This window comes from Myotis nattereri (genome assembly GCF_964212035.1).
Source record: "Myotis nattereri genome assembly, chromosome: 2".
NCBI lineage: Eukaryota > Metazoa > Chordata > Mammalia > Chiroptera > Vespertilionidae > Myotis > Myotis nattereri.
Window position 1 is genome coordinate 115,374,576 of NC_138076.1, and position 19,238 is coordinate 115,393,813.

The window sequence follows — 19,238 nt, forward strand, 5'->3', positions numbered from 1 at the left end:
CAACATTTGCGATAATTAACAAATCACAAGGACAAACTCTAGACAGAGTAGTAATATTCCTACCTGAACCCGTTTTCGGACATGGTCAGTTATACATTGCTTTCTCTGGGGTTCAAAGAGTACGTGACGTTAAAGTTTTAAATACTTCATCACAAGGGAAATTAGTCAAGCACTCTGAAAATGTTTTCACTCTTAATGTGGTATACAGGGAGATATTAGAATAAGTTTAATCAATTTATCAGTCATTGTTTGTATCAATGTTGTTTTTATATCACGTTTTTGTTGTTTTTATATCATGATTTTGTTTTTATATTATGTCTTTGTTGCTGTTATATCATGTCTTTGTTGTTGTTATATCATGTTGTTATTGCTTATTAATAAATTTATATATTATTTTCATATACATTTTGCTAATTTTCTTTAATCTCTGACACTTCTATTATAGAGAAAGGGCAAATTGCGATATTAAAATATTTCTTCTAATTAATTCCCTTTCAATGTGCACGAATTCGTGCACTGGGCCACTAGTATGCATATAAAAACATTTGTTTTTGAAACAAGTATTCTGATTTCTTACCTCTGTAGATCAGCAACCCAAGGTTTCAAGAATTCATTTAAGATGAATTCCACCAATGTCATTGTCCAAATGCATGTGCTTACATGGTAGTATTTAAAAATACAATTAAAAATATTTCAGAATCACTAGCTCTGCATTTAAATTGTGCAAAGGTTATGGGTTTCTTATACCTCATAGGTCCATGACAGATACATGTCCTCGTCCTTTTCTACTTCCTGTACCCACCTGAGTCATGGCTTTGGCTGGGACAGGAGTGTTACGGCTAAGACCCAAGAGAATACACCCCACAGAGCACTGCATTGCCCTGCAGAACAGACAAGCTTCAGGCAAGAATAGGCTCTCATCCCTTCCAGAATATATTTTAACTTGCAAATAAGGGATCATCCTCATTTATAGCAATATTCCTCTCCTCTTTGGTAACGGAGAGCCACACTCAGCTGCACACAAAAGGGGGAAATGTTCATCCAGAAATAAATGAAACCATGTTAAACAGGCACCTGAATATTCTGAATACAAAAATCAAGGTAAATTTCTCTACCCAATGGTCTCATATAAATATAGAACAAGTACCTGTAGTAAGGACAGGTCTGATAATAAAATTTTAACACCAACATGAGGTTTTAATTTTACTGTGTCTGTTGGAGTTTTTGCTGTAGAATGAATCAACTGTCTAAAGACTGGCCTCCTGGATGGTTCAGAGACATCTTTAAGAAATGCTGCACAAAAGAATGAAAGTTCTCTGCACCAAAATTAAACTTCATTTTTACAAGTCTCTTCTCCCTTCTATTGCTTAACACTTTATTATTAAGCATATCCTCTGGGCAATTTATGTTTTTAATATTGCTCCTCTAAAGACAGCTGATCAGAACCCATTGCTGCTGGGAATTTCACGCAATATTATAAAAGGTCCAAGGCAAGTCTGGGGAGAGGGTCCCTGGTGAGACTGACAGGGATGCCTAGCTCAGAGGGGTTGGCTCTGGCCAATTAGCAAAGCGTATCCTCTGCCCCAAGTTTGCAGCTGAGTCCAGGGCACAGCAAGAGACATACGCACCTTCCATGTTGTACCTGGGCCCTGAGAAAAGGAGGATGGTGTATCCCCACCTGCCTATGTTAGGACAGCATTCACAGTTCTGTCTGCCTCTGGTCTGCAGACAGCCTAAAAGCACTCCTTCACATCCCTTCTGTGTCCAGACAGGGACTGTCACTCAGATCTTCAGCCAGCAGATCTCAAGTCAGCATGCAGGGTGCGGAGTGCGAACGCTGGCCAAAACCCCCTTGCCTGGTGGGCACCTGTGGGACAGAAGGGAGATGCTTTCCTATCCTTACTGTCTGCTTCAGTGACCATAAAGAGGTGAATTTTTCCACCAGTGAATTTTTAAAACCCTGGAGGTTTTTAAAACCAGAGCAGAGTGCCGTGGTGCTGTCCTCATCTCTCCGCCTCCTCACTCTGGGGTTCACATTCCAGATGCAATGTGCTGATGGATGAAGCCCTGGGACTAAACCATGACTGCAATTTGTTTCCTGAATTTGGAGGAATGCAGGGAGAGTTGAAGATTTCTCATACAGCAAACTTGAGAAGGGCCTCACAAAGGGCATGGCTTGACCTGCTGAATCCTGTGAAAGAGCACTCAAGCATAGAGAGGAGAGGGGAAAGGGTGTTCTAGAGAGGATGTGGGGAGCAACTGGGCAGAGGCTACACAGGGAAACCTGCTGGAGCAGGGCTCACGGAGGAATACGTGAGAGCACCTGGGCAGAGCTCTCCCAGCAGAAGCGGCACAGATGGTGCCCAGGGCGGGCAGGCTGCCTGGCTCGCTCTCCCTCCATCAGCCTGCGCCAGAGTTCAGTTGTTTCTCCTCTAGGGACTCTGTGGTATGCCGGCTGCTTTCCTTTGCTAGATTTGTGTTGAGTGTGCTTTTTGGTACAGCTGTTTGCTTGTACCCTATTCCTCTGTGGCTTAGACCAAGAGGGCTTTTGTGAACTTCTGCTGAGTTTCTGCCTGTTCAGCTTTCCAAACAAGCTGATGTGAGAACCGATGACTTTCTAGCTTCTCCATTTGGAGAACCAGGTGCCTCACTTTTACTGACCTAAAAATGACTTTCATAAACTCTGGCAGCACACTTCCCACTTAGCTAGCCATGAAAATACAAAAGGAGCATTTGGAAACAAAAATACTACCATCTCCGGGAATATATGCATTTATGCATTCATGTGTTCACGCAACAAATGCAACATTCATTGTGCACTATATCACAGGGTCTGTGGGAGACACCAGAGGTACATCAGTCACGTTTTCCCAAACATGCTAAGCAATGCCCAAATAAAACAACTTATCTTATGGATTCATTAATTTAAAAAGAGCTGGATTTAAAAAAAAAAAAAAGGCATGTAGCAAAAGCCAAAATAAAATAAAAGAGGTTGATGCCCTGGCTGGTGTGGTTCACTTGGTTGAGCATCTTCCCATGCACCAAAAAGTCACAGGTTTGATTCCTGGTCAGGGCACATGCCCAGAATGTGGGTCCAATCCCCAGTCAGGGTACATATGGGAGGCAACCAATCAATATTTCTCTCTCACATTGATGTTTCTCTCTCTCTCTCATCCTCTCTCTCTAACATCAATAAAAACATACCTAATCCTAAATAATAAAGAGCTAGTATGCTAATTAGACCGAACAGCAGAACGACTGTCCGGTTGAAGCTGGGCTGCGAGGGCCAAGGCAGCTGGGGCTGTGAGGGCTGAGCCCCTTGCGGGAATTTCATGTATTGGGCCTCTAGTTAATTAATAAATAAATAAATAAATAATATAGGTCAACAGTGAAAAATCACAACTAATCATCCCACCTCCCACCTAGCTCTTCAACACCCTTTTGTTCAAAATCATCTTTTTAAATATCTTTGTAGTCACACTTGATTTTGGATCTCGTAAGTGTTCTAGTGAATATGAGCAATATAGGCTAGCTATTCATACAAGGCATTCTCAACCTTGGCACACCTAACATTTGGAGTCAGAAAATTCTTTGTGGGGGCTGTCCTATGCATGATGCAGTATTCCTAGCTTCTACCCATTCAGTGTTACTAGCATCCTCTTAGTGTGACCATCAGGAATGTCTCCAGACATTTCCAGATGCCCAGTGGGAGAGAGAGAAAAATCACCGCCATTGAGATCTAGACCATTCAGGCCAAAAATATTCTTTCAGTAATAGTAGAGGAATTAATGGGGAAAGAAGGGTGATAATATTATAAAATGGTAATTAATAGGAAAGCTTACTAGAAGACTCTTCTAATTTAATTTTCTTTTGAACTCAGCACTCACACACCCCTTTTATTGAAAACTTTTCCAAAATATTAGTCTCTTGTCCTGCCAGGCTAGATACCATTAGTGAAGTATAATTAATTATTTTAACTATTATAGTTCTTATAGTAGCTAGAGTTATTTTCCAATATAGAAATTGTTATGCAATACCACAGGTATAAAACAGCAATAGGAAACCAATACTGATTGACCCCCCAGACATACTGTGAGCGGCCTGGGAAGGATGGAGAATGGGGCCTGTGAGTACCCCTCCACGCTCCCTGGGACATTCCTTTAAACCACTATTTACACATTGAGCTATCCCATTATATTATAAATTCTTTTTAAAAATTATTACTTTTATGTTCTCAGCACCTAGCATAGTTAATATCACAAAGCAGGCATTCAATAAATACTTATACACCTGCACTGAAAAGGGAGTATGTAGCCAGAAATGCAGGTAAAACATGGGCCAGGTATTTCTGGTAAGAAATCTGGGCATTATATATAGAGAGTGGTCAGATAACATGAGGGCTAGGCCTGGCAGAGGCAGAAGGCCCAGGTAACTGGGCGGGGAAAGCCACGTGGTGCTAAGAATGTGCAAGTCAGAGCAATAGCTCATAAGACTTTTGAATAGCCCATTCATTTCTAATTCTGCTGTAATTTCTGTGATAACTTTAAAGACGATGAACTCATCTGACATAGAGGATGCCGGGGACTTTTCCAGGAGCCCCACTGTAAGTCTGCATCCAGGAAGTGCATTCAAATATGCACCACTCCCCGCTATCTGCTTCTAACAGCAGAGTGAAGCCGTTCCATCTGCCCACTGGCGTGCTTGCCCATTTATTCAGCAAAGATGACACAGTGCCAGTGTGATCCAGGCCCCTGTGTGTGTGCCCCGATGACCTAGTTTAATAAAATCTGGCCTTGCATCACACAGAGCCCAGGTTTGATTCCTAGGGAGAGAGGCAAGGTCACGGGTGCGTGGCCCACAGGACGAGGGAGCAATGTGTGGGAAACTGTGCTGTCTTGTGCACCATTTAAAGCGGACACCAAAGACACCTCTGTGGTTTCTATCACCTTGGCCAACCGGCCCTGCGATAATTACTGACTCTGCCTCCCCCACCCCCAGCAACGAATTCCCTAAAATTCTGGGCTCTGGATCTATGGACTTACACATTAAAGTATGTTTGCACTATTTTTCTCTTGTTTTCTGCCCATGGAAAAAGAGGATTGGGGAAAAGATTAACCTCACCCTCTCCAAAACATGGACTCCGAGACCCTGGTAGTGCTAATCTACTCCTGAGATCATTTTAAAGCAGAAAATAAGACACATGCACAGCTGAGTCTCTTTGCATATTCAAAATCGTAGGGTATTTTCAGTCCTTTTTGACATTTCCATATTTCAGAATAACAGGTTCTTCTTTGATGGAAAAAACAAACAAACATATAGTCATTTTAAAAAAATCTCGAAGGTCTCTGAAAAACCAACTGTACTGACAATTCCCTCACATCTCATCATGTGGTACATATTTATTTCTAGGATCCCTACGGTCTTGTTCAGCTAGTGCCCTCTAATAATAGAATTACCTGCTCAAGCTAAAAGCAGTTTTGTCTATGAAGCTATCAGGCTTCATATTATGGAGGTGAGATTAGCTAGTCTGAAACTCATAAAATTCAAGAACAAAAAAACACTTTTAAAGGGTAGACAGAGTCTATGTGTCCAAAGGGGCAGTAAAGCAACATGGTTAGGGCACGGCTGGCTGCAAGCTCCAGTTCTACCCTTCACACTTAGGGGCTGGAAAATGAGGGAGGTGGCAGCACCCACCTCACAGGGTATAAGACAGCGGTTCTCAACCTGTGGGTCGCAACCCCTTTGGGGGTCAAACGACCCTTTCACAGGGGTCGCCTAAGACCATCGAAAAACACATATATAATTGCATATTGTTTTTGTGATTAATCACTATGCTTTAATTATGTTCAATTTGTAACAATGAGAATACATCTTGCATATCAGATATTTACATTACGATTCATAACAGTAGCAAATTACAGTTATGAAGTAGCAACAAAAATAATTTTATGGTTGGGGGTCACCACAACATGAGGAACTATATTAAAGGGTCGTGGCATTACGAAGGTTGAGAACCACTGGTATAAGAGATGATGGGAGCAATGAGTTGATGAGTTAGTGTGTGGGCTCAGCACAGCACTGAAGTGAGTACTCACTACATGATAGATATTATTAGCACTGACATGCTGTAAATCCATTCCATCCCATTAAGAACCCATCAAGTACATGGCACTACGTAGCTAAGAAACTTCACCAGATGATAACCCACTAACTTCCCTTTTTAAAAAGCTACTCTGTGTGTCTAAATCGCTCTTGCTACAGAGTATGTACATCTTTACATAATCAGCATAAAAGATCTCATTAAAAATAATCAAGACAATAAGTTGGGTCTATAAGTGATAAAAATATTTCAATCCAAAAATTATGACAATTAATGATGAGAATGCCTGATGGTTGTGAAATATCAGTTTCATTTTAATATTTATTAAGCTAGTGTTTTTACAAATATTTTCCAGTAGCAAATATCTTACTCCCTACTGAAAAGTAAGGAAAAATGGAACACAAAATTATTAGGTCAATATCACAGGTGCCAAAAATTAGACCTGGAAGGTCTTTATAGCCTCACTCATTCCTTTGTATTCCAAAAGCAAAGAAAAAAATCAGAAATAATATACAAAGTGAAACAGACAGTTAAGCAATTATACAGCAGGGGAAACATTCATAGAGGCCTCCCTAATTCTCTTTCCCCTTTTTGTTCTGCCCTTTTAACTGATTTTTTAAAAATATTTTTTAAATTTATATTTTAGAGAGAGAAGAAAGGAGAGGAGAGAGAAACACTGATGTGAGAGCACAACACCGAACTGGCAACCCCCAGGTGAACAGGACGATGCCCAACCAACTAAGCCACATGGCCAGGGCTTAACTCATTTTTTAAAAAATCCACATATTTCTTTCTTCAAAACATAGATCATGTATGTGTGGTGGGAATGGCAGAGGTTTCAGATGTAATAACACTAAGGCCTGTTCCCCTAAAGCACATAACCAGTTCTCTTAATTGACCATGTGTTCCTCTACTTCTGTAATTAGAGTATCACACCCCCCACGATACACACACACACACACACACACACACACACACACACAGTGTGGGCCTTGAGCAGGAATATGGGATATAAACGTCAGCTTTCAGTGGAATTATAGCTCCTTTCTGAGGTCTTGTTACTGTTACTCCTAAGGTTAGGTGACATCCTCCAGGGATGAAGGAATAGTGAAATGATACAATAAGAAAACCAGCTTAGTGTTCCACAAAGAGGAGCCCCTTAATTTCCCTCCAATCAATGCTACCATCAGCACCTATGGAGCAAAAACTTTTTCCTAGGCCATATATTTTGTGTCTATGGCCTGGCATCTTTTCCATCTCCCATTTCCTCCCTTCATATGAGTCATCAGCCTCTGCCACCTCTGCTACCACCATCCTGACCACCCCTACAACCACCACCACCTCCACCCATGACCCAACTACCATGACCAGCACCACACCTATTCCCACTGCATTGTTTTTCCCCATATCTGTTCTTTTTGTCCTCAGTAACACATCAGTCATGTCACATACTCCACCTGCAGCCCTATCTCTAGCTCCCAAATATTGCTGCACCTCTCTTACACTGTATTTGTCAATCAATATCTATCATTAACAGCAACATAACAGCTGTTGTCTCATCAGATTAATTACAAAATTTACAAGTAGGTCAGAGCCATCCATTACAAACACACTAACATTTTGAATGGAACTCCCTTTTACTGGGGAAAAAAATTTAAATAGTCTTTGAGAACAAGAGGTGGTGATGTACAGAATAAAGCCCCTTCAGTAGTCTTGGGGATCTGGAAGTACACTGTACCTCTAACTTGCAGGAACTTGGTCAGAGATTTGGTTTAAAACATAACTTTTGTTTTCCTTTTCTAGTTTTACCCCTAGAAAGCTCAGGCTGCCCCTTCTGGCCTCCAACCTATAGACACTGTGATCTCTCTGTTAAGTTTCTTTCATAGAACCTAAGTGTCCAATCAAAGCCAGACCCCAAACTAGTATTTCTATCTTCTGTCCCCAATGACCAGAACTTAATAAAAGCCCCCCTTCCTTAGAGTCTGTCCTGCACTGAATCCCAACAAAAAGCCAACCTCGCAGTTGTTCAGAGAGTGAACATTCAAGACCACCATATCTAAGGGGACACCAATCACATCATTAGTATCCCTACTACCTTTAAAATTATATTTTTATTATAATTTTAAAGATGGATAATTTATTTAAATTGTCATTTCCCCGCATATGGCAATAAAGTATCTTATTCTAATAATCAGTACAGTCTAACAATTTCCCATCAACTGGAAGTAGAATATCTGTGGAAGGGGCGCCTTTGTCTAATTGGCACAAAATGTCATATGGGCTCACAGCAGCCCTCAAAAAAATCTTCTCTCAAATGTTTTAAACTGTCTGGGGTCTTGGCTGTTCGCTACACTTCTACTATTAGTTTAATAAAATCTGTTTGTGCTGTATTAACATCCCCTTCCCAAATCTGGTCTTTTTTCTTAGTAATTTCAGTTTTCAAGCACATCCTACACTCAAAGCAAGCCCTTAAATGCTACTGCATCCCCTTGTCCTATTTCTGTCCGTTGATGTTACTAAACATGTGTCAGCAAGAATACAATAACCTTTTGTTGCAGAGAAGATTAATTACCACAAGGAAAGAGATGTCCATGACAGACACACTCTACCAATTTAAAATCATTAACAAAATATGCTGTTTTAACTTGAGTTTCAGTCAATGTCTGAATATATTCCTCACATTTCTTAAAAGCATTATTAAATTAGGCTTTCATACGAGAATTCATTTCAATTTTCTTGTTTCAATACTGATATTTACAAAAATTGCCATCAGTTATTACTTGCAGTACCAGAAAGTACTGTGCAATATTTAAGAGGCAATTATGGACCCAAGTCAAATGGAATGACAAAGCCAACAGAAATACACATACACTCACCTTGACCCCCAGAAAACAAGCTTTACTGACATTGGTAACAACTGGCCCTAGTTGACAATCCAGGTGTGGAAACCTTAAAAAGAAAAAGATACAGGAACATTTAGAAGAAAGGAGGAAGATTCAGGGAAGCACAAACAGTACCTTAATTATAATACTACTTCTCACTATACCATAAAGTTAGTTCAGGAGTTCTTAAATCTAAGCAATAATTGTACCACAAATAAACTCTTCAAAATTGGGGTTGTGTCATGAATTCACCATTTTTCCACTGGCTGTGTCTAGAATTTTAGAGATACTTAACCTTATTTTCAGATTAATCTTCAATGGATTACATGACTTCAATTTTCTTTCTATCTTATTCCCTCAAGTGGTTAATGATGTGAAAACTGATTCTTAAACACACCATATAAATGATACATCTTAAGGACTTCAGACTTACCTTTCATCAGGGGAAGAATACTTCTGATGCATGAATAATCATGTCTATTTTGTAGATCTGAATTTTTCTAAATTGCACCAAATTTATAGTTATGCTTCCTATTTTCTTCTAATTCAGAAGAAATTAAAAGTGAGAGGATCCGTAAATCCTATAATACTGACAATGTTGATATTAATTAAATCCTTAATAAAATTGTATTTCAAAATAAACCAGCAAAAATTCCTTTCCTTTCTAAGTTGTCCAGCAAGATTAGTTGTTAGATAGTAGAAGAGACGCAAAGTTTCCTTTCAAATGCTACTGCAATGGACACAACAGAATGTCTGCTATTATTAGATTGCATCATATAAAATAGCTGATATCCAACCAGAAATTTCATCATTTTCCAAACAAGAAAATAGATACGATTTTAAAACCCAGTGATCATGAAACAAATCTTCAAAATTACCAATTGGCTCAGCACAAATCATTTTTCTGAGCAGCATCAGTGGTGTGGGTATTAAATGTTTCCACTGCAATCCAACATATGTTCATGGCACCCGGAAGATAATAAACAAATTGCCTCCAGCCTTTGGAAGGGCCCGGGTCTCTTTTCAATTCTTTTTTCCCACCCAGATTCTATTTACTGCCAACTCCCTCTCAGCTTCCTCCTTGCCTGGGGGGGTGAGGCAGGAGCGGTGTGTGTGTGGGGGGGGGGGGGGGGGGGAGCGCCAGGGGAGGGAATAGGGTGGAACAGTATCAGGGAAGAAAGGAGACATCTGTAATACTTTCAACAATAAAGGTGTTTTTTTAAAGAGTCTTTTCCTGGAGCATGGTGTGGTAGAGAGAAAAGCTGAGGGCAAGAAAGCATAAAGGTGAGAGTAAGGGTGCAGAGCTCTAAGAAGAGAGGGTAAAGGGAAAGTAAACGAGGAACACAATGGGAGGCAGGGGGGTGAAGGAAAAAGATGCTAGCAGCACACCACATTGAGAAGAATTAACAGGTCCCAGTCCAGAAGGAATGAAGGGAACATTTACTTCTGCCTAAGAATGTATTAGGACCTGCCACAGTCACCACTCCACGCTACCCGACCCCTGCTATTAACACCATCCCTGCCACCACCCAGGAACAAGGGCAACACCGCTGAAACTAAAAGCCAACAGGACAGAGGCCATGTGAGTGCCCTAGGTGTAAAAATATACATGTTTACAAAATGTTTTCTTCTGAGATGGAAGAACTTAAACAATTTTCCCTGCTGCCAGGAGACCTACTAAGCGAGCAGCCTGCCATAAATTGTTTTGTTGTGTTTTCAAATAAATAAGCTGCCAGTTTCAAAATAAACGTTTTGATCTTTTTCATATCGTGCTTCTATTTCTCATTCCCTATTTTTTAAATTACTAAAAGATAAGACATAAAGTCAAAATCAGCACTCTGACCACATGAAGGGGTGGCAAAGTCCAAGTTGATATGCTAGGTGAAATGCGTAGTTTTGTTCATATCCAATCAGAATTCTAAAACAACCTAAGACCAAGAGAAGAAATCAAGGAGAGAAAATTCAACATTCAGAGACACCTCATTATTCCAGCAGTGATTTTCCCCTTAAAACAGAGATATTGTGAAGGTAAATACATTAATGATGGCAATAGTTGAATGATAGCACTGATAAACCTGAACTGGAACTTGAAGAAAACAATCAGTTTGGAGAGTCTATGGGAGGGGCTAGGGCTTATGGAAGTCTCTTACGCAATCTCGAGAGCACACGAGAATTCTACAGGAAGAACTCTATGCTCAGAATGAAACTCTATGGTTCTAACTTCGCTTTCCCTTGACTTCTTCTTCCCTTGGTAAAATACCACCCCATCTTGGCTCACAGAGCAGACTGTGCACATGGCTTGCCTTAGTCTGCAGGCACTGGATTGTAACTCTTTCTCTTTCCCAAATCATTGTTGGTGAGAAAACACATTAATTGATATTAATTTTCAGTTGAAAGCACTACTATTAAAAGTAGTAACAGAAAAAGGAAATAATAATTATTATAAGTATCACCACAATAAAGAGCTACTGCAAAATAACCACCCTTAGTTAACTGACCAGTTGGGCTTGCTCTGCTCCTTGTAAGTTAGAAAGTGACTTCATGTCAATCAAGCAACAAAACTAGAGTGTAAGCAAACTTAAGGAGTGCTGGCTAAGGTAAACAAAGACTATACATACATGTATGGAAGCTGCCAGGTATCAACTAAATGAGGCCACTCTGTGCAGAGCCAGAGGCTGCCTAAGAAGCAACTGGTCAACCTCATACACAGGAGCCCTCGGCCACTGGTAATTATCACTGTGATCAGAGCAGGGTCTACAAAACATCCACCATACAAAGGACGTGGCAGCTGACACAGAGGCAGGAGGAGTAGGTGTTACCTAATGCTCGCGTCCTATAATAAAAGCTGAGAAATGAACTCTGCACTATCCTGTGCGTGCAAACCTGAAACAGGTGGCTACACAATAATCACCGAGGGAGCTTGTCAAACACAGATTTCCCGACACTACCCTAAAACTTATTCTTGAATCTCAAGAATGTGTACTTTCAAAAGCTTTCCCTGTTACTACTGGAGCGCAGCCACGTTGAAGGACCGGTGCTAAAGGAAACTACCAGAGAAGCGGTCTCTCCGTTCACCAGGAGTTTGAGCTGGGTCGTCAGGAAAGTTCACTTAACCTTCAAAGCCCCTCACTGAGTAGATTTCAATACACTGGATTTACAGAAAAAACTGAGGGGCATGTCTAAATGGTCAAGTGACTTGGCCAAGATGTCAAAGTAAAAGAAGAACAAATCTTACCTTGTGACTTCCTTCTTAAAGTTCTTTAGTGGGTGCTCACTGCCTATATTCGAAACTATGTTTCAGGTATTCTGCAAAGACATAACCCCTGACTCTAATTCAGCCACACTATTCCTTCAGCCACCCACATCCATGCTCCAGGCAGCAGTACTATTTCCAGCCTCCCTGACTTTACCTGAGCCCTTCCTCTATCTCACATACCAAGAACCCTCTTCATGAAGCCACTGACTACTACTGAGAGTTATCCAGGTAGAACTGACAATTTCCTTCAGTGGGTCCTGCAGTAATTAGAACAGTGATGGTGAACCTATGACACGCGTGTCAGAGGTGACACGCAAACCCATTTTTTGGTTGATTTTTCTTTGTTAAATGGCATTTAAATCTATAAAATAAATATCAAAAATATAAATCTTTTACTATGGTTGCAAATATCAAAAAATTTCTATATGTGACACGGCACCAGAGTTAAGTTAGGGTTTTTCAAAATGCTGACATGCCGAGCTCAAAAGGTTCGCCATCACTGAATTAGAACAACAAAATAACATTTAACTTCTCTCCAATATTACATGTCTGATCATAGAAATAAATGACATAATTTTTTAAATTAGATGTCAGTAAATGTTTTAAGAATAAATACAGTGAGAGAGTCAAAGCCAAAACCTGAATCTGGATTCAAGTAAAAATCAGTATACTATGCTGTGTCTCTAGTGGCCTTGAGTATGATTTTATAAAAATAGCCCCAAAACTATCCATACAGTAACAGCCTCACGTAGCAACTGAATACTTGATATGGCTCATCCAAACTGAAATGTGCTATAAATGTAGAATAAATACCTGATTTTGAAGAATCAGTATGAAAAAAGAATGTAAAATATTTCAACATGTTAAATGATATTATAGATATATTAGGTTAAATAAAATACATTAAAATTACTTCCATCTGTTTTTTGGTTTTTTTGCCTTTTTTTTAAGTATGTATTGATTTTTTTTTTTTTTAAGAGAGAGAGAGGAAGGGAAAGGGAGAGAGAGAAACATTGATGTAAAAGAGAGAAACATTAATTGGCTGCCTCCTGCACACCCCCTACTGGGAACTGAGCCTGCAACCTGGGCATGTGCCCTGACCTGGAATCGAATCCGGTGACCTCTAGTGCATGGGACAACACTCAACCACTGAGCCACACCGGCCAGGCTCTTTTTGCCTTTTTAATGTGGTTACTAGGAAATTTAAAATTACATTGTGGCTTACATTATATTTTAATTGGATGATGCTACTTCATAAAGTATAGATTTTCTCTACCTTAATAAATCTGCTAAAATGATGTTAACTTGTGTTAACATTAGAAACTATGGGCAGTATTCTACAGCATGGCCCTGCTGGGCACACAGAACCTGCTCCTACATTCAACACTCAGACTATTGCTTTTATTTTTTTCTTTATTTTTTTTCCATCACCATTTATCCCCCTATACCCTCCTCCACCTTCACCCACTCCCTTCCTCCCGAATCAGCACACTGTTGTCTATATCCATGAGTTCTCTTTTATTTTCTTTTTTGATCAATCCACCCCATTCCAACACCTCACCACCACAGCTGTCTGCCGGCTCTCTATCTATGAGTCTGTCTCTACTTTGCTTATTAGTTCAGTTTGTCCATTAAATTCCACATATGAGTGAAATTATATGGTACTTGTCTTTCTCGGACTGTTTATTTCACTTAACATAATGTTCTTCAGGTCCATCCATGCTGTCACAAAGCATAAAATTTTCTTCCTTTTTATGGCAGAATAGTATTCCATCTACTAAAGGACATTTGGGCTGCTACCAAATCTTCACTATTGTAAAATAATGCTGCAATGAACATAGGGGTGCATATATTCTTTCAAATTAGTGTTTCTGGTTTCTTTCGATATATTCCCAGAAGTGGTATCACTGGGTCATAAGCAGTTGCACTGTTAATTTTTTTGAGGTATCTCCATACTGCTTTTCACAGTGGATGGGCCAATATGCATTCCCACCAGTAGTGTACTATCATTCACTTTTCTGCACATCCTCACCAACACTTGTTTTATTTATTGATGATAGCCATTCCAGCAGGTATGAAGTGATATCTCATGGTGCTTTTAATTTGCATTTCTCTGATGATTAGTGACACTGAACACCTTTTCGTGTTTTTTTTTAATAAATGTTTTATTGTTGATAGTATTGCAGATATCTCCCATTTCCCCCTACTTTTTCCCCTTCCTGCCAGACCCTACCCACCCACCCCCCAGGTTCTTTACTACCCTATTGCCTGTATTCAGGGACTATGAATATAAGTATACTAGGGGCCCGGTGCACGAAGATTCGTGCATCGGGGGTGGGTCCCTCAGCCCGACCTGCACCCTCTCCAATCTGGGAGCCCTCAGGGGAGCCCTCACCAATCTGGGAGTTCCTGTCTGTCTTTGCAATCATATGAGCGAATTGTCTGAAACCCCCAACCCAGTTTGGTTTGTTGCTCACAGAATAATAGAGGCATTTTCTTTTCTTTGCTTCATTGATGGAGATTTCCTGGAAGTTTTAGGATATCTTCCCTTTAATTTTTTCTAGATACTCTGATTTTACTTATGTCTCTCATCTTTGCTTTCCTTCCATCCCCCACTGCAACAGTAACTAGCTCCATGCTCACTTTGCTCTAGTGCAGCTGTTCTCAACCTGTGGGTCGCGACCCCTTTGGGGGTCGAATGACCCTTTCACAGGGGTCACCTAAGACCATTGGAAAACACATATATAATTACATATTGTTTTTGTGACTAATCACCATGCTTTAGTTATGTTCAATTTGTAACAATGAAAATACATCCTGCATATCAGATATTTACATTACAATTCAGTAAAATAACAGTAGCAACATTACAGTTATGAAGTAGCAACAAAAATAATTTTATGGTTGGGGGTCACCACAACATGAGGAACTGTATTAAAGGGTCGCGGCATTAGGAGGTTGAGAACCACTGCTCTAGTGTTTAGGAGATCCGTCTGCCACCAGAACTACTATTCCCAGAATTCCTGGTGCTACCCAAGCTCTTGGTTTTCCCTTCCTGCTCTGTCTCCATCCCATGGCCTCCCACTCTTCCAAGTCCTCCAAGCTGCCAGCTCTCCCTCTCTGCTCTCCGTCTGGCAGCTTGGGGAGCCAAGTTCCCCAAGTCACTCCACTCTCTGCCGGCTCTCCTGCTCTGCTCTCTGCCCGGCGGCTTGGGGGAGCGACCGAGGGAGCCACATCCCCCCAAGCCTCCCGCTCTCCTGCTCTGCTCTCCACCTGGCGCCTGTGTATGCAAATTAACCTGCCATCTTTGCCAGGTTAATTTGCATACTCACTCCTGATTGGCTGGTGAGCATAGCAGAGGGATGGTCAATTTACATGTTTCTTTTTTATTATATGGGATAAATTCTTTGGTTTATCTATTCTCATCCCTCCATACCCACATCAAGGTATGTCAGTCTGTTCCATGCCTCCATGTTTCAGGTCTTATTTTGTTGGTCAATTCATTTTGTTCATTAGATTCCACAAATAAGATCATGTGATATTTGTCTTCCTTGGATTGGCTTATTTCACTTAGCATAATATTTTCCAGGTCCATCCATGCTGTTCCAAAGGCTAAGAGATCCCTCTTTCTTACAGCTGCATAGTATTCCATTATGCAAATGTCCCATAGTTTTTTATCCATTCATCTACTGATGGGCACTTGGGCTGTTTCCAAATCTTAGATATTGTAAATAATGCTGCTATGAACATCGGGATGCATATATATTCTTTCTGATTGGTGTTTTGGGGTTTTTAGGATATATTCCCAGAAGTGGGATTGCTGGGTCAAACAGAAGTTTCATTTTTAATTTTTTGAGGTAACTCCACACTGTTTTCCATAGTGACTGCACCAATCTGCATTCCCACCAGCAGTGTATTAGGGTTCCTGTTTTCTCCACATATCCTCACCAGCACTTGTTGTTTGTTTATTTTTTTATGATAGCCATTCTGACAGGTGTGAGGTGATATCTCATTGTCGCTTTAATTTGCATTTCTCTGATGATTAGTGATGAAACATTTTTCATATGTCTCTTGGCCAGTTGTATGTCCTCTTTGGAGAAATGACTATTCAAGTCTTCTGCCCATTTTTTTTTTTGGGGGGGGGGATTGTTTATCTTCCTTTTGTTGGGTTGTATGAGTCTTTTATATATTTTGGATATTAAGCCCTTATCAGATGTATCATTGGCAAATATGTTCTCCCATACAGTAGGTTCCCTTTTCATTTTGATGGTGGTTTCTTTTGCTGTGCAGAAGATTTTTATTTTGATGCAGTCCCATTTTTTTCCCCCTTAGTTTCCTTTGCCCTAGGACAGTGGTCGGCAAACTCATTAGTCAACAGAGCCAAATATCAACAGTACAACGACTGAAATTTCTTTTGAGAGCCAAATTTTTTAAACTTAAACTATATAGGTAGGTACATTGTTATTAACTTAATTAGGGTACTCCTAAGGCTTAGGAAGAGCTACACTCAAGGGGCCAAAGAGCCGCATGTGGCTCACGAGCCGCAGTTTGCCGACTATGGCCCTAGGAAATGTATTCACAAAAGTTCTGCTATATGAGATGTCTGAGATTTTACTGCCTGTGTTTTCTTCAAAGATTTTTATGGTTTCATGCATTACATTTAAGTATTTTATCCATTTTGAGTTTATTCTTGTGTATGGTGTAAGTTAGTGGTCTAATTTCATTTTTTTTTTTTTTGCATGTGTCTGTCCAGTTTTCCCAACACCATTTGTTGAAGAGGTTGTCTTTACTCCATTGTATATTCTTGACTCCTTTGTCAAATATTAATTGACCATAAAAGTGTAGGTCTCTATTTTGATCCATTGGTCTATATTCCCATTCTTGTGCCAGTACCAGGCTGTTGTGGTTATAATGGCTTTGCAGTATAGTTTGATATCTGCTACTGTGATCCCTCCAACTTCATTCTTCTTTCTCAAGACTGCAGCAGCTATTCAGGGTCTTTCATGGTTCCATATAAATTTTTAGAGTATTTGTTCTAGCTCTGTGAAGTATGCCATTGGTATTTTAATAGTGATTGCATTGAATCTATAGGTTGCTTTGGGTAGTATAGACATTTTTTTTTGGTAGTATAGACATTTTAATGATATTAATTCTACCAATCCATGAACATGGTATACATTTCCATTTGTTTCTATCTTTCTCTATTTCTTTTTTCAATGTCCTATAGTTTTCCAAATAGAGGTCTTCTACTCCTTGGTTAAATTTATTCCTAAGTATTGTTTGTGGGGTTTTTTGTTGTTGTTAATCCTCACCTGAGGATATTTTCCCACTGGGTTTTGTTTTGCTTTGTTTTGTTTTGGAGAGAGTGGAAGGGAGGGGTGGAGAAAAGAGAGAAACATCAATGTGAGAGAGATACATTGATTGATTGCCTCCCACATGCAGCCCAACTGGGGTCAGGGATTGAGCCCGCAACCAAGGTATGTGCCCTTGACCCAGAATCAAACCTGTGACCCTTCAGTCCGGGGGCCTAACACTATCCACTGAGCCAAATTGACTAGGGCTGAGCATCTTTCATATGTCCATTGGCCATCTTATGTCCTCTTTAAAGAAGTGTCTATTCAGGCCCTAACCAGTTTGGCTCAGTGGATAGAGCGTCGGCCTGCGGCCTCAAGGGTCCCAGGTTCGATTCTGGTCAAGGGCATGTACCTTGGTTGTGGGCATATCCCCAATAGAGGGTGTGCAGGAGGCAGCTGATCAATGTTTCTCTCTCATCGATGTTTCTCTCTATCCCTCTCTCTTTAAAAAACCAATAAAATATATTTAAAGAAGAAGTGTCTATTCAGGTCCTTTGCCCATTTTTAAATTGGGTTGTTTGTTTTTATAGTGAATAGGAAGAAAGACTATACTAAAAAGAATAATATTTCTTTGTCTCTAATTTTTGCATTTTTCATTAAGAATCTTTGGTTGATTTTGGATCCTTACAAACATGGCCTTATTTTATAAGCATTATCTTTCCAGGAATCTCTATGGTATACTGATTTTCTAGAACCCCCTGATTAACTATAAAATGATATGTACATGTGTATGTATACACATACACATACATACCATATGTATACATATTTTTACATATACATATATAAACACATACACACAAATAAACACTACTTTATGTTGTACAATTTGTCTCATATTTCTTTACATTTTTTGTAACTGTTGCATCTGGCCAGTTTAATACATTTTATGTGGATAGAAAAATAAATTCTGTAGATTAAGGCAACTGAATGACAATTATTGAACTGTCATAAAAATATTAAAATGTGGTGTACTGGCATGTGTAAAGTGTGGTAGATAGAACCATGCTCCCCCCACATACATACACCACTTTCCTAGAAAGTTGTTACATCCTAATTCCAAGGACCTGTGAATATGATGGATTAAATGGCAAAAGAAAATGAAGTTGCCAGTGAAATTAAGGTACTAGCCTGCTGATCTTATTACAGGGAGAGTATTCTAGGTACTCCAGGTGAACCCAATAAAATCACAAGGGTCTTTAAACGTGGAAGAGGGAATTGGAAGAGTGTTACAAAGAGAAATTAGAAATCTGGAAGGACAGTGGAGAGATGCAACATGCTGGTGCTGAAGATGGGCGAAGGAGCCATGAGCCAAGGAATGCAGGCGGCCTCTGGAAGCTGGAAAAGGCAAGGGAACAGATTCTCCCTTGTAGCCTCCAGAAAGGAGCACGGCCCTCCCAATGCCTTGATTTTAGCTCAGTGAAACCCATGTCAGACCTCTCACCTCCAGAACTATAAGATCATAAATTTCTGTTAAGCCACTAAGTTTGGTGGTAATGTGTGATTTCTTCTTTGACTGGTTACTAAGAGTATGTTGTTTAACTTCCACATTTTGTGAATTTTGGAAATTTCCTCTGCTATTAATTTCTAATATCACTCCATTGTGGTCAGAAAACATACTGTGTATAATTTCAGTGCTTTTAAAT

At 40.0% G+C, this 19,238-nt stretch overlaps 1 protein-coding gene and 1 pseudogene across 3 annotated transcripts in view; one reads left to right on the forward strand and one right to left on the reverse strand.

Annotated features, from left to right (window-relative positions):
* The window catches only part of MTUS2 (microtubule associated scaffold protein 2), a 503,374-nt gene that overhangs the window by 472,173 nt on the left and 11,963 nt on the right, over positions 1-19,238 (reverse strand). For both annotated transcript variants that reach the window (XM_081083596.1, XM_081083595.1), the window contains exon 2: positions 8,977-9,049. The gene's annotated coding sequence lies outside the window, so the exon portion shown is untranslated. The remainder of the gene's footprint in view (positions 1-8,976; positions 9,050-19,238) is intronic.
* The window catches only part of LOC308513827 (cyclin-Y-like protein 1), a 118,827-nt pseudogene that overhangs the window by 25,972 nt on the left and 73,617 nt on the right, over positions 1-19,238 (forward strand). The gene's annotated exons all lie outside the window — the stretch shown is intronic.